The 15,610-nt window shown below is 50.9% G+C and overlaps 1 long non-coding RNA gene across 1 annotated transcript; it reads right to left on the reverse strand.

Moving 5' to 3' along the window:
- Positions 1 to 1,240: 1,240 nt before the first annotated feature.
- On the reverse strand, positions 1,241 to 4,808 carry LOC122205531. Its single transcript, XR_006196117.1, has 3 exons — positions 4,756 to 4,808; positions 3,141 to 3,249; positions 1,241 to 1,697 (listed from the first exon to the last, which is right to left on the reverse strand). It is a non-coding gene; the product is annotated as an uncharacterized LOC122205531 (long non-coding RNA).
- Positions 4,809 to 15,610: the final 10,802 nt, after the last annotated feature.

The raw sequence follows: 15,610 nt of genomic DNA on the forward strand, positions 1-15,610 counted from the left end.
GGAAGAGATACCCAACATCGGTGATCACCAGGGAATGCAAAACCAAAACCGCAGTGAAAACTCGCTACAAGGGATATAATAAACAAGACAGGAAAACAAACGTTGGCGAGGATGTGCAGAAATCGGAACCCTCCCACGCTGCTGGTAGACACGTAAACAGTGCCTGAGCCTGGGTTGGGGGTTTGGGGGGTGAATGGGGATTAAATGCTGATAGGCGTGGAGCTTCTTCTGGGGGAGGGGAAAAATATTCTAAATTTAGACTGTGGCGATAATCTGCAACTCTATGAACATACTACTAAACGCTGAGTTACGTCCATTAAATGGATGAGTTGTGTGGGAAGGGCAGCCAAAGACGCCACCCCACACAGTCCACGCCGGCAGACAGAGTATTCTGAGCTGAAGGCCACGGAGAAGCAGCAGGCACAGGAAGAGCTCTCTGCCCTCCCCCCTTTGCCTAAAAGCAGGACATAAATCTGTACAGGCAGCCTGTGCCCCTCTATACGGGCAGGGAAGGGGGTGAGCCACAGCAGCCCCGAGACGCAGCAGAGGAACGCGGGCTGCAGCTAGCTCCCCTCTCCCGTCGATTCCCTCCACCCCACCCCGCCCCACTGCTTCCCCCCACCCCACCCCACCCCCCTGCACTTGCCCCCAAGCACCCCCCGCTGCTTCCCCCCACCCCAACCCCTGCACTTGCCCCTACCCCACCCCACCCCACCTCCCTATACTCATTCCCATCCCACCTCCCTGCACTTGCCCCCACCACGTGTCGCCGCCCCTAGAAACCCAATGTCCTCCCCGAGTCCTGTCACTTCTCCATGATTTACTGTTGTGCTGTGGACGCACTGTATGAGCGCTTTACCTCTTTGCGTTCTCCATCTCTGGGAGCTCCCAGGCCTGGACTTCTGCTTGTCCCTCTCTGGTTCATCTGTGCTTTGTCGGTCTAACTCAGAGTCCCAGCCAGTGAACGTACAATGTGCAGAGGGAAGGCATTTTCCTCCCCTCAAAAGTATGTGAACTAAACCTCAGCAAGGCGGCTGCAGAAACAGACAAGGCCCAGACAGCTCCGGAGCCGGCAGAGATGCAGGGGGCTGAGCCATCAGGACCTCACCCTGCCTGGCTGTCCTGCCAGCCCGTCCAGGAGCGCATGGTGAGAAGAGCCAGTCCTCTGCAGGGCTGGTGCACAGAATGCAAGACTTCTAAAAAATGGTTTTCATATAGTCAAAGAAATAAAGGACCTAGACTGCAGTTTTTAATAACATGCTTTTTGTGCAGTATTTACTACACTTTCCAACAAATTGTCGGAGCAGCCAAGCGATGGGGGGGTGGGGGTAACACATGTAGACAGTTACAGCCTTGCCTGGGGCTCTAGGATTTCACTGAATGTGTCGTGGAGAAAAACGTGTCCAAATTCAAATTGGAAAGGCCAGTGTGAACTCACAAAAATAGAGCAAATGTGTTTCCCCCGTGACAACAGTGGGCTCGACGACCACTGGGTGTTTCTGAGTCTCTTCTCCCCCCCAACAGAGGACCCAGGGCACGTGGGTCCACGTTTCCAGGCAGAGAAAGCTCATGGGCGGCCTGGAAGACTGTTGTTCCGGGACGTCAGACGTTTGCTGAGGGACAAGGTCTGGAGTATGGGGACTCCCCACAACGACACGGTGATGCTGGGTCTCTTCTGGGTCCTTCTCACGACCAGCCTAAGGATGAGATCAACATGAGACAGATTACAGGAGGGAAAGGAATTCAATTTCGTAGGTAAATATGTATGCGCGGGAGCCCCACGAAGACAGAAGACTCGAACAAGTGACCAAGCAGGCGACTTTCATGCCTTTTAGACAGACGAACGGGGAATTTGTGAACCACTGACAGTGGTTTGGGCTGGGGTCCTAAACAACCGGAGGAGGAGAGGTCTGTTCACACAGCCTCCATCCCTCAACTTCCCACCAGCCTCCTGTGTGGGGAGGGTGCCTCTGGCAGGGGAGATTCGTCTCCGTGGTCAGGAGGGTGGCGTGAGGGAGGCGGTCGGAGTGTCCTTCCTTCGTGGGCTGTTTCTCCAGCATCTTTAATTCAGTTATCAATATGGGGTCATGTATTCTGAACCCCACCAAGGACTAGAGGCTTCTCAAATGTAACGCGTGGAGGGGACTTCCCCCGAGGTTGCCCCTCTCTTGCCCTGTCCCTCTCCTCTCCTCCAGCCTTGAGGTTCATCCAGGAGTCAGACCAAGACCTTTCTGGCCTTGCCTCACAGGCACACCCCCATCCCCGACGTGCCGAGACTGAGCCCCATTCCCGTCCTCATCCTTGTGGTGGCTGAGCCGGTTCTGTTCGCCCACTGCACCAGCAGCCCCAGCCGTGAGGACAAGCCCGGGGAGGCAGGGAGGCCCTCACATGGCACCGACACAGGGACAGCCCACGCGGCAGGGTCTGGGGAGGCTGCATGAACGCAGGAAGCGGATCAGACAATGCGTAGCTCACTTAACAAGCAGCGCACAAAATGAAAACAACGCAGGACCACACAGACCACCCTGGATAAAGCTTGAAAACAGAATGCGGACCAAGCAAAGCTGCTGACTTTGTGACTTCTATGATACCATTCATGTAAAATTTAGAAAAAAACCACAGTGGATTGTATGCATTAAAATAAGTCTTTTGTTGGGGCGCCTGGGTGGCTCAGTCGGTTAAGCGTCCGACTTCGGCTGAGGTCATGATCTCACGGTTTGTGAGTTCAAGCCCCACGCTGGGTTTCGCGCTGACAACTTGGAGCCTGCTTGGGTCTCTCTCTCTCTCTCTCTCTGCCCCTACCCCACTTGTGTTCTTTCAAAATAAATAAACATTAAAAAAAAATTTTTAAGTGGATGTGTACTATATGACAGCAATGACATCTCTCAAAAAGAAGCACTCAGGTGTAAGTGGATGTTTCATCATAGTAAAAGCTGGAAGCACCTAAGTGTCCGTCAGACGGGGATTTAAATTAACTATGGCCCCTTAGCACCGTAGAAAACCATGTTAGCGGCTAAAAAGAACGGCAGACCGATGACTCATGTCTTCAGTGGTGCCTGTGCCCTCTTCACCCCAGGCTCCCTGCCCACACACCCCAATGTGACGCGTGCTGGTGGGCCAGTGGGCCCCTGTGTTCTTACTCAAAGTTCACTGGAAAGATCCCTGCGGGGACATGACCTCCGTCCGAAGCAACAGTGCAAAATGCCACCAGCCACTGAGCCTTCCCGTGACAAACTTCCACAGGCCACCCTGTGCGAAATAAAGAACCTACGGTTTACAAGAGAAATACTTCTATAAAGACTGGGTGGAGGTGGGGTGTGGAAATGATTTGGGGAACCACACAGATGTTCGAAAGTCTCTCACATACTTGGAGAGACTGAGATTCTTCACCACAAAATTAAACCCGGTGAGACGGGGACTTGGTGTTCAGTGGGGACAGAGTTTCAGTTCTGAGAGATTTAAGTGTTCTGTGGGCAGATGGCGGGGGTGGCCGCACAGCCGTGTGGATGCACTTAGCGTCTGCACCACAGGCTTGAAAATGGTTACGACGGTAAGTATTATGCTACCTGCATTTTACTGCAAGGAAAAAACTAAGACATTATGAGAGGGGCGCCTGGGTGGCTCAGTCGGTCAAGCGTCCGACTTCGGCTCAGGTCATGATCTCCCGGTTCGTGGGTTCGAGCCCCGCGTCGGGCTCTGTGCTGACAGCTCAGGGCTTGGAGCCTGGCTTCGGATTCTGTGTCTCCTTCTCTCTCTGCCCCTCCCCTGCTTGTACTCTGTCTCTCTCTCAAAAATAAATAAACATTAAAAAAAAAAAACCTAATATTAAAAAAAAGACATTATGAGAGATGAAAACCTAAAGACAGAGAACGGGCCTGTGACGAGTTCCTGGGGGCTGGTCTTGCTGCTGGTGGAAGCTCAGGAGGAGAAGGGGAAATTGCTCAGTTTCTAGTCTGGGGAGGCGGGAAAGGGGCACACGCCCCGGCGGGTGTCTGCGCAGACCAACAGCTGTCCTGGGACCGGCCGCTGGCCGCACCCCCTTTCACATGAGTCCTTGTGATCTGGCCCACTCTTGTTGGGGCTTATACGTGCCAAACGCAGCCCCCGACGGTGCATTCCTGGTGCCGGAGGCCAGAACTCGGGTGCTGGGCAGCTCCTGGCGGAGAGCTCTGCGGAGCGACCTTAGGGGTGATGGAGCACAGCACCACTGGGGGCCTTGTCATCCTGAAGACATAACAAAGAAAAACAGAAGGCTCCTCCCGGGAGGAGGTGCACCCCAGGGACCCCTTCATCAGGGTCTGCGAAGGGGAAGGTGTGTGGGTGATGCCCCAGCACAAGAGGCAATAAGACCGAGCCCCCCCTGTGGCTTCCTGTTCTTCGGCCCCTTGGGAAGTCAGCTTGTGGGCACGAGAGCCGGGGAGCAGGTGCCGGATCCCCCCAGCTCCCTCTGGCCGGAGGCAGGCTGCCTCAGCTGTCCCAAGAGGTGAGGACCACGCGCCCCTCGGGGTGAAAGGCAGAGGAAGGTGTGCCTTTGCTCTTGGTGGTGGACAGGATCACTTATTCCATGGACACAGGAGACAAAAGAATCCTTAGCCGTCCCCACTGAAAGAAGTGTGAAAGCTACAGACCCCCCGTTCGTGGGGGACAGAACAACAATTCGAGCAGCCAACCTTCCTCTTTCCTTTCTGCAATCAGAAACTTGAGGCTGGAAAGCTAATGTTTATCACTAATTTAGAGACTCATCTGTGAACTTACATGTATGCTCAGCAGTGTAGAGGGGGAAGAATAATTCTCCTTTACCTTCTGAGTTCCTGGCTGAGACCTGCCCCTGCAACTAAAGACAGATAAAAACAAGTTTATTCATATGTGAACCTCACGTACACGTGGGAGGGACCCAGCTCCCCGGATGGCCCATGCTGCCTCGTAAAATACCATCAAGGAAGACGCTGGGCGGGGAGGCCAGGATCCAGCACAGCCAGCAAACAGGGCTTGAAGTCAGTGCCTTCCCCACCACTAAGACTCTGCTGTGGTTTGGATTCATCCTCTTCCTGGTACAGAGAGGGAGCCGGACAGTGGCGATTTCCTTTACAAAAGGCAACTGTCCCCTACAAAGGGGACTCCCAGATCCTCTCTCTGCTGTTTCTCAAAATCGTCCTCATGCCGAAGAGGCATCTTTTGGGGTGATGTATTCTGTTACCCTTCAGCAAGCTCTAATATCTAGAATAATCCTGGTAGTTTCCCCCAAATAACTATACATTCACTATCACCTATTGTCTGTGTTAAATAACAAAAATTGAGCTGAGTATTTAAAAGATCAAATTGGCTTTATGAAAATTTGTGGATCCACAGCACCCCACCCAGCAAGTGGATGGGAGCTCTGTAGGACCGCAGAAGAGAAAACATTTTTAACAAGGCAGAGAGGGAGTAGAAGAAAGGAAATTATTAGCAAAGAACGCATTGTTTGGGGCAGGGCCGCCCTTCTGGGGGAGCAGAAAGGGTCTATCAGTGGACCGCCTAGTGCTGACCAGGAAACTGTGTCCACTGGTTGAAGGTCACATTTCTGGGGTTGGAAACTGCAGCCAGGTTAGATAAGTCCTGGCGTACTGACGAGAGGACCCTGACATAAGTGACTCCATTCTGCGCCTGCGGTTTTCTTTTAACAAGTGTATTTTGTTTTGTCGGGTTTTTAACCGATCTGGTATTTATAGTTCGGTTTCCTCAGTGAATAAAGGCTGTGGTTTTAAGGTCACTGACACCTCCCTGCCCCCCCCCCCCCACCCCATATACCAGCTTGTCCCTTCTCTCTTAATTTTCCTTGACAGCTGGGCCCCTGCTTCTTCTTTTTTTTTATTTTAAAAAACATTTTTAAGTTTATTTATTTATTTTAAGACAGAGAGAGAGAGACAACCCAAGTCGGGGAGGCGCAGAGAGGGAGAGAATCCCAAGCAGGCTCCGCACTGTCAGTGCAGAGCCCGATGCGGGACTCAGGACTCACAAAAGGTGAGCTCATGACCGGAGCTAAAGCTGAAAGTCAGACACTTAACCCACTGAGCTACCCAGGCGCCCCTGGGCCCGTGCTTCTAAGCTCCAGGCCAAGGAGAAATCACACTCCAGAAAGATGACCTAAAATGTTAGTTTATGATCTTACACATTTTCTATTTGGTTTGACAGAGACCTTTTGAAGCCATAATGTAAACTGTGCTGGCTTCTCCAGCTAGACCCCGGGACCTGCCCTCTGTGGCTCACCTGCTGTCCCCACCCATCATCTGCGTCCCACATTTTTCCTTAAACTCTTCTGTCCAGCTGATCTCTTACCTCAGAGGACCCGCCGGGCACAACAAGGAAACTGAACGCCACCCCGCCCCCAGCCAAGCACTAGCACCTACCCAGACCAGAGTGAGCTGTGAGCGGGATCCCCACCTGGCACCTGCACAGAAGGACCCTACAGTGACCCACAGAGTGACCGACAGTTCCCTTTACCTCATTATAACCCTAAATTCTTCCCCCCTCCCTCAGGGAAAAGCACAAGCCTCATTTACAGGTACAGTCGTGTTTCCTTAAGAACCACATGAACTTATGCTGGCCTTTGTGTTCAGTGAGGAGGCTTCCCTACCTAAATATTCGTCCTAATCCTAAACAAAGGGGACCCATCCACCTTTGCTCCCGGAGTTATTCTCCACGAGCTCCTTATTTGCTGCAAATAAAGTTTCCTTGTGCGAAGGCTCACCTGCTGTAATTTCCATCTGTGACTCACCAAGGAGAGAACTCAACCCTGGTTGGGTTACACTGGATTATATTAACACATCGATTCCCTTTTCCTATATAAATCTTACTTGATATCCAAAAGAGTCTAACTGTAGAGATCACACGTTGCCTGCAAAGGGGCCCCAGGAATGATGCTCTGAACCGTCCAGGGGATCCAGTTCCTGCTCTGGCCCGCAAGCTGTCTCTGTACTTTGTGGGGGTGAAAACAAAGTCCAGTGTGGGCTTCAGCAGCACCAGGAGAGCCTGTCTGCTTAACTGATGTATCTCCTTAGCAGAAAGACAGTTCTGATGGTGAATCGTATAAGTGGCAGCGACATTCCTACCCGATTTGTGTTTGTTCATCAATCAATCTAGCTCTGATTTCCTCCTTCCTGTCTGTTTGCAGAAGGTTTTGTTAAAAAATAAAGGGGAAGCAGATGAGCACAAATCCAGTCTTAACCAAGCAAGTAGGCCGAGGTGGAGGAGCCCCGGGGCGAGCTGCAGGGAACCGGCGCCTGTGCTGATGTCCCCACGACACCAGGGGCCGACGGACAGACACGCGTTCCCACCCAGCTCTGAGAAAGAAGCGAATTCTTCCCTGCCTACCACTGCCGTCTCCTAAGCGCCGCTTGGCCTGCACCAAAGAAGGAAGGAATTTGGGGGTGAAGCCCCTCTTCCTGCCAAGCACAGACTGGTCACTCCTAGGAATGAAAGGAGAAGAAACAAGCGACTTCGGTTTCCTTCCGCAACAAGCCAAAAGTGTCACCTGATCAAACGGTGAGGAGCTGTTATTCAAGGCCGTGGGGCAGGGGGCAGGGGGCAGGGGGCAGAGCCCAGCTGCGGTGCTGCAGGGATGCGGGGGTGTGGGCCAGGCCAGGCGGGGGACGGAGGGTGGGTGGGTGGAAAACCACCCACAGGCGCCAGCCAGGTGGGGGGTTCCGGCGAACCCCGCCCGATGGGATGCTTGCGGCAGGCGGGAACGTGGTCTGACGTCGGGGTGGGGTGAGGGGTCCGCTATCCGCGCGGGGGAATCCGGGCTAAACCGACTCAGCAGGATTCTTTGTCGAGCTCGTCTTCAGGGGCCGAGCGAGGAGCCTGTCTGAAGGTCGGGCACAAGAGTCCCGGTGAAGCAGCAGATTTAAATCCGCAGACACCGCGTGCGCGCGTGCTTAATTTCGGAAGCGGAGGAGGCGGAGACCCGCGTGTTCCCTCCCTCGTGGTCCGGTGACTTGGGACAGCGAGGGCTTGCTGCCCCGGTTGTCCGGGAGTGCCCCAAAACCTGTTCCAGGGACGAACCAGCCCGACAGATGCAAAAATCGAGACGGGAGTGGGGGTGGGGGGACGCACACACTGGTTCTCGGTTCCACCTGCAGGACCCGCGCCGCGTCCCCACGAGGTCCCGCCCCGCGGCCTGAGCTCAGGGACCCGCGCGCCGTCCCCACCGGGTCCCGCCCCGCGGCCTGAGCTCGGGGATCCGCCCCCGGTCCCCACCGCGTCCCGCCCCGCGGCCTGAGCTCAGGGACCCGCGCGCCGTCCCCACCGGGTCCCGCCCCGCGGCCTGAGCTCGGGGATCCGCACCCGGTCCCCACCGGATCCCGCCCCCGGTCCCCACCGGGTCCCGCCCCGCGGCCTGAGCTCGGGGATCCGCCCCCGGTCCCCACCGCGTCCCGCCCCGCGGCCTGAGCTCAGGGACCCCTCTTTTGTCCTCCAACATTTACGGAGCACCCACTCCGAGCCGGGTCTGGAGTCTCCACTGGCCGGAGCCCGTGCCTGAGAGGGGGACAGGGCCCTGGAAGGGCAGGTGGGGGAAGGGAGGGAGGCGGAAACCTCAGGCTTCCCCTCCCTCTTTGACCCCCTCCTCCTCCCTAACCACGGGATAAAGCCTCCTGCTGCTGTGTTTAACCCGGTCGGTTCCCCGCGCCCGGACCCCTGCCGACGCCCCAGGCTTAGCAACAGGAGTTTGGTTCGGTGACTGAATAAACGTTTCCTGCTCTCAGGAGGTGCAAGGAGGCCCCCCTTGGTGGCACCGCGAGCTTCCCGCCCTTCCCGCCGCCGGCCGTGCCGCCTGCTCTTCCGTATCCTGGGCCCCCACCCGGCCCCCCGGACACTGATGAGCGTGCCCGGCCCCACTGTGAGCAGAGCGTTAGCTCCGCGGGGCAGGAAAGCTGCTTCCGCGCTCCCTGGGGGGCTCTCCCGCTGGGCAGACACTCGAAGGGGCGGCCACCGCGGGGCTCGTGTGGCGTCCGGCCAACAGCCCACCTGTGGGGAAGGGACGGGGCTCAGGAACAGGTGTCCTGGCCCCAGCGGCGGCTGCTTTAGCAGCTTTGTCATGTAGAATCTTCCCCGGACGTCCCGGGAGACACCTTCGCAAATGCGGATTTACCTTCAGCTTTGACGCAAGCAGGGGAGCGGTGGGGAGGGGGGAGGGCGGAGAGCTTGCTTTGGCCTCTGCTGTTTCTCACTTGTCTTCAGCTCAAAATAATCCTTATGCCAAAGTGGCTTATTTGTGGGTGGAGTGTTTTGGTTCCCTACAGCCCTTAATAACCTCAATTAAAAAAAAATTTTTTTTTAAATGTTTATTTTTGAGAGAGGCAGAGACAGGATCAGAGTGGGTTAGGGGCAGAGAGAGAGGGAGACACAGAATCCGAAGCAGGCTCCAGGCTCTGAGCTGTCAGCACAGAGGGCGGGGCTCCAACTCACGAGCTGTGAGATCATGACCTGAGCCGAAGTCGGAAGCTCAACCGACTGGGCCACCCAGGCGCCCCAATAACCTCAAATTTTTAATGGTGGCCAGATGCGCTGCCCAGGTTGGAGGACAGTCATGGCGACAGGGGTCCGTATGGCACCAGTACTGCAGCGTTTAAAATTCCCTCTCTGGGGCACCTGGGTGGCTCAGTCGGTTAAGCATCCTGCTTTGGCTCAGGTCATGATCTCTTGGTTTGTGAGTTTGAGCCTCACGTGGGGCTCTGTGCTGACAGCTCAGAGCCTGGAGCCTGCTTCGGATTCTGTGTCTCCCCATCTCTCGGCCCCTCCCATGCTCATGCTCTGCCTCTCTCAATAATAAATAAACGTTAAAAAAAAATTTTTTTTTTTTAATTCTGGTTCTGTCTCTTCCAGCTGAGGAGTTGTGGGTTCTCTTCAGGCCTCAGTTCACTCATTATCCAGACCAGAGGTAATAACTGTCCGTACCTCCTAAGTCTGTTTGTAAAAACAGAATGACTTAGCAATGTGAAATACTTAGCACGTCACCCAGTACGTAGTAAGCACCCCATAAATGCCAGCTTTTTTATTCCTTAGCTACAAAAGTAGTTCAGCAATAATCCGCAGCCACAGGAACCCTGTGAATTTTGGGGTGAGTGTATTCCTTTAAAGGATTATATGTGGATAAGGAAATTTCAGTCTTGAGGTGCCTGGGTAGCTCAGTTGGTTAAGCATCTCACTTTGGCTTAGGTCATGATCTCACAGTTCAAGGTTTGAGCCCCGAGTCGGGCTCTGTGCTGACAGTTCAGAGCCTGGAGCCTGCTTTGGATTCTGTGTCTCCTTCTCTCTCTGCCCCTCCCCTGCTCTCACTGTCTCTCTCTCTCAAAAATAAATAAACATTAAAATAAATAAAAATAAAAGGAAATTTCAATCTTGCTGAAACAACGAACTTTATTCGGTCCCAGACAGAAAGCCGCAGGTGAAGAAAATACTGCATGAACACAATACAGGAGGAAGGGTGAGGAGGGAGAAAAGAACTTTGAAAAAAGTATGGTAGAACTTATTTCATTTAAAATGAAACACTACAGCCAGGTGCTGGTTAGGTTAATAATATTGGGAGGTCACTGAATGGCATCTCCAAGGGGCACCCCATAAATTACATACCTGCTGTTCATTGGGATTCTGAACACCTTGAGAAATAGAACAAAAAGGTAGTAAATAGTGATGTGGAAATGTTGGGGTTCATAGTGGGTGGTCAAGAAAGAATTCTAAAGACATTTTCCGTGCAAAAGGAGGTTTTATTAAAGCACGGGGACAGGATCCGTGGGCAGAAAGAGCTGCACTGGGCACAACTGGGGTTGTGAGGGGTGACTGATTATGTACCCTCAGGTTGGGAGGGGGTCAGGGACAGTGTAAGTCTCTAAGGAATTTTGGAAGCCAGGTTTCCAGGACCTTGAGGGGCTAGCTGCTGTCAGGAAAAGGTCATTTATTACTGTTTCGTAAAAACTCAGTCACGAGATCAGATTTATATCAGGTGGCCCCACGCTTGGAGGATGATTACCAACATATATCTTGGGGGCAGAGATAAAAGAACTTTACAAAGGAATTTTTATACGTTAAAGTAGATTTACAGGATACCAGCGGTCAGGATAATGTCAACCTAAGGTTGCCTTTTGCCCTCAGCAAAGTGTCATCATCCAGGCAGCTGAGCTCCTACAGGAAGGTCACTTGGCCTGTCCCAAGGCCTTGTCAGTCGGCTGGAGGCATAAGGAAATTCTTTTTTCTTTTGGCTTTGTTTCCCACATCAAATAGCACTACCATTTAGTGCTCCTAGGAGTAATGCCCCTCTCTCCCTGTGAGACACTTGCCTTCTGATCCATTTTAATGTGAGGGGTAGCTTGTAAAGAAATTTTGGAAGAAGCTCGCGTTTAGAGAATAGCTAGGCTTCCAGAGAATGGCATATCATTCGGTGCTGAAAAGACTACAGCCAACGCTCCATCCAGTGGGGATGCTGATGGTGGGGAAGCTGCATGGGTGTGTGTGTGTGGGGGGGGGGGGCTTGTGGAAATCCTTTGTACCTTACCCCTAATTTTGTTGTGAATCCACAATGCTCTGAGACAAAGTCTGCTTTTATAAAATATACCGAATATGTAAAAGGATAAACTTTACGGCAAAGAGATAAGGTGCATGGTTCTAATGAAATTGCTTCCTTACAATAAAATATTCAATCAAATAGCATTTTTTTTTTTTTACATTTATTTGTTTTTGAGACAGAGAGAGAGCATGAACAGGGGAGGGTCAGAGAGAGAGGGAGACACAGAATCTGAAACAGGCTCCAGGCTCTGAGCTGTCAGCACAGAGCCCAACGTGGGGCTCAAACTCACAGACTGCAAGATCATGACCTGAGCCGAAGTCGGTGGCCCAACCGACTGAGCCACCCAGGCGCCCCTCAAATAGCATTTTAAAAAATAGTTGGTGCTAGTGATGATGCCAACAAGATGGGTTTGTATCAGAAATATATTTCTTTGGGAGGCAGTGAGTCTATACGAGAAGGTGGACTATCTGAACAGCAATCATTTCATAAAACATGTAAATCCGGGGACGCTTGTTAAGCCTCGGATTCTGGTTCTTGGCTCAGGTCATGACCTCAGAGTTCGTGAGTTTGAGCCCCACGTTGGGCTCTGTGCTGATAGCGTGGAGTCTGCTTGGGATTCCCGCCCCCCGCCGTGTGTGTGTGTGTGTGTGTGTGTGTCTCAAAATAAATACATAAACATTAAAAAAAGAGAGAGAAAAAAGAGTGTTGTTATCAAATTAGCACTAAACCCAAATGTGACAGACAACCCCCTGAAAGCACCTCAGAGGCAGAAGGAAACCACTCTGATCTCACCGTGAGATCAGGACCTGAGCCAAAACCAAGAGTCGGATGCTTAACCAACTGAGCCACCCAGGCGCCCCACAACATTGTTTTCTTTCTTTTTGGCCTTTATGGAGGTTTTCTGGGGTGCGAAAAGATTTTGTTCTCAGTTATATCTCCAGACCACTGGGCAGGAACAACCCCCAGCACACCTGCCCCGGAGCACTGCATATGAGGCCAGACGCTTGGCCCACCCCAGGGAGTGCTCCTCTCCCGCCACGGAGGCGGCAGGGTCCTCCAGTGGGAGCTCAGGCCAGTTACCGGCAATCGGAATTTCTGGGCTAGGGCTGGGATATCAACATGTTTTGCTTTGTTTTTCACTTCCCAGTAGACTCCAGAGCACATGCACTGCTGAGATTTCCACTCTGGAAGACCAAACAAACCCAACTCTCGCTGGAATTGGAGCCTTCAGCAGAACCATAAGGGAGCCAGGTCTCTAGACTGCCTTCTATTTGGGGAATAATAAGCTGCCATTAATTTAATTTCACGTAACTTAGCTCGCAATGAAAAATCCAAGATAGCTACCGTAAGAAAGCGTAAGGGAAGAAAAAAGTTCCTGAAAAGAAAGCAAAGACTGATGCCACAGATAAGCAGGAGAAAAGCAGACAAATGGAGTTTTTGTAAGTTCTACATGACACGGGAGCCCGCGTAAGGAAGTGAAGACCCACGGAAATGGTTAAGCCTGAGTGTTTTTGCGCAAGGTTTGATGAAGAGTGGACAGTCGTGGGGCCACAAGACAGGATGAGGTGGAAGGTCGGTGTAGTAAGCCCAAATCAAGGTCTGTTCGTCCAGATTTTTCTCAGCGTTGCTGCCCAGGGCAAACGGAAGGCACCAGTCATATGAGGGTCTTAAGCCAGCTTCAGGGAAAGGGGAGGTCAGAGAACCCGTCTACTGCCTGTCATTTCTCAAATCCCTTCAGCTTAAAATGTTCAACATGCCCAGGCGCCAAGATACCCTGAGCCCTGTCAGAGGGAATCATTAGTTCAAGCTTTATACTGAAAAATCTAACCATGAGTTAGATTTTTTTCTAACCTTTCAAAGCTTAGAAATCCAATCCAAACTTTATAAGACTGTGGCCCTGTTAAAGAAAAAATTTTTTCTGATTCTTGTTAAAGACAGGACAATGGCAATAGGTGTCCAGACTGTCAGATACGGGCACTCCCATGCAGCAAGGACGCTGGGATGTGCAGCCACAGGTCATGGTCATGTGAGGTCGGTTCAGCCAGAACCCCCTTCTGATCTGTGGATCTTACTGTACCCCAAATTTTCCTTAATACACTAGCTGTAACTGTTGCTGTGGCTAGATTGTAAATGTTTGTGGGAAGGGGTTGTACATATATTGTCAACACCCGGCATGATGACTGGTCCCCAAGATGTTTCTCAAATGTAATGAAACTAAACATAAAGACATACATTTCTGGGAAATAAAATAATAGGAAAGAGAAAGAAAGAAAGAAAGAAAGAAAGAAAGAAAGAAAGAAAGAAAGAAAAAGAATTAAGTAAATTTAGACTATAGTTGGTTGATTACAAGGCAAAAAGAAAACTCAGGGGACTCATCATGATTTGTTCCTTGGGTCCCGAGGTCCCTTGCCAGCTGGCCTTCTTCTCTGCACTTTGGAGTCTCACCATGTTTGTTTCACATACAATGTCCAGTTGTTTTGGTTGTACTTAGCAGGAGGGACAGGGAAACCACCACGACTCACCCATCATGAAGTGGATTGTTTGAATAGCCTTAATTACTAAAGAAACTGACACCATAATTTAAAACTCTCAATAAAGAAATATTTAGAGCCAAATGGTTTCATTGGAGACTTCTACCAAATGTTTAAAGAATGAACCCTAGGGGTGCCTGGGTGGCTCAGTCAGTTGAGCGTCTGACTTCGGCTCAGGTCATGATCTCACGGCTCGTGAGTTTGAGCCCTGCATCGGGCTCTGTGCTGACAGCCCAGAGCCTGGAGCCTGCTTCCAATTCCGTGTCTCCCTCTCTCTCTGCCCCTAACCCACTTGCATTCTGTCTCTGTCTCTCTCAAAAATAAATAAACATTAAAAAAAAAAAAGAACCCTAATCGTACACAATCTATTCTAGAAAACGGCAGAGGTGAGAACACCTCCCAAATCATTTAATAAAGTTTGTATTACCTTAATACCAAAACCAGATAAAGAAAATACAAAACACGAAACTAAAAAAAAAAAAAAAAAAAAAATCCACAGACCAATATCCCTTATAGGTAGATGTACAAAAATCCTTAACAAAATATAGCAAATAGAACTCTACAGTGTGCTTAAAAATTGTACACCATGACCTGGTAGTGTTGGTTCCAGGGATGCAAGACTGGTTCAATGTTGGAAAACCAATCCGTGTAATCCACTACTAACAGCTTTAAAAGGAAAAAGAAGGGACACCTGGGTGGCTCAATTGGTTGAGCATCCAACTTCCGCTCAGGTCATGATCTAACCATTCGTGGGTTTGAGCCCTGCATTGGGTTCTGTGCTGACGGCTCGGAGCCTGGAGCCTGCTTTGGATTCCGTGTCTCCCTCTCTGTCTGCCCCTCGCCGCTCTTGCTCTGTTTCTCTCTCTCTCTCTCTCAGAAATAAATAAACATCAAAAAAAATTTTTAAAGGAAAAAGGAAATCGCGTGATCATATCAATCAATGCAGAAAATGCTTCTGACAAAATTCAACATCTATTAATGATAAAAAATCTCAGAAAAATAGGAGTAAAAGGGAACCTCCTTAGCTTGTATCTTGATAAAAACCTACACATTGAGGCATCTGCGTGGCTCAGTCGGTTAAGGGTCCAGCCCTTGGTTTCGGCTTAGGTCATGATCTCATGGTCTGTGCATTTGAGCCTCACATCAGGCTCTGTGCTGACAGTGCAGAGCCCGCTTGGGATTCTCCCTTTCTCTCTCTCTCTCTCTCCTTCTCTCTGTGTGTCTATCTGTCTATCAATACCACACAGTCCTGATTGTTAGAACTATAAGTCTTGAAATCAAGTAAACTAATTTTCCTACGTTATTCCTTTAGCTATTCTAGCTCCCTTGCCTTTCCATATAAATTTTAATTTAACATTTTGTCATATAAATTATCTCTCTCAAAACAAATAAATACACTTAAAAAAACACCTCCAACTAACATTATACTTAATAATAAAAGACAGCGATTTCCTTTTAAGATCAGGAACAAGGAAAGGATACCCACTCTACCTCTTATTCAGCACCATGTTAGAAGTTCTATGCAGTACATAAGACAAGA

This window comes from Panthera leo, chromosome D4, assembly GCF_018350215.1.
Source record: "Panthera leo isolate Ple1 chromosome D4, P.leo_Ple1_pat1.1, whole genome shotgun sequence".
NCBI classification, from domain to species: Eukaryota; Metazoa; Chordata; class Mammalia; order Carnivora; family Felidae; genus Panthera; species Panthera leo.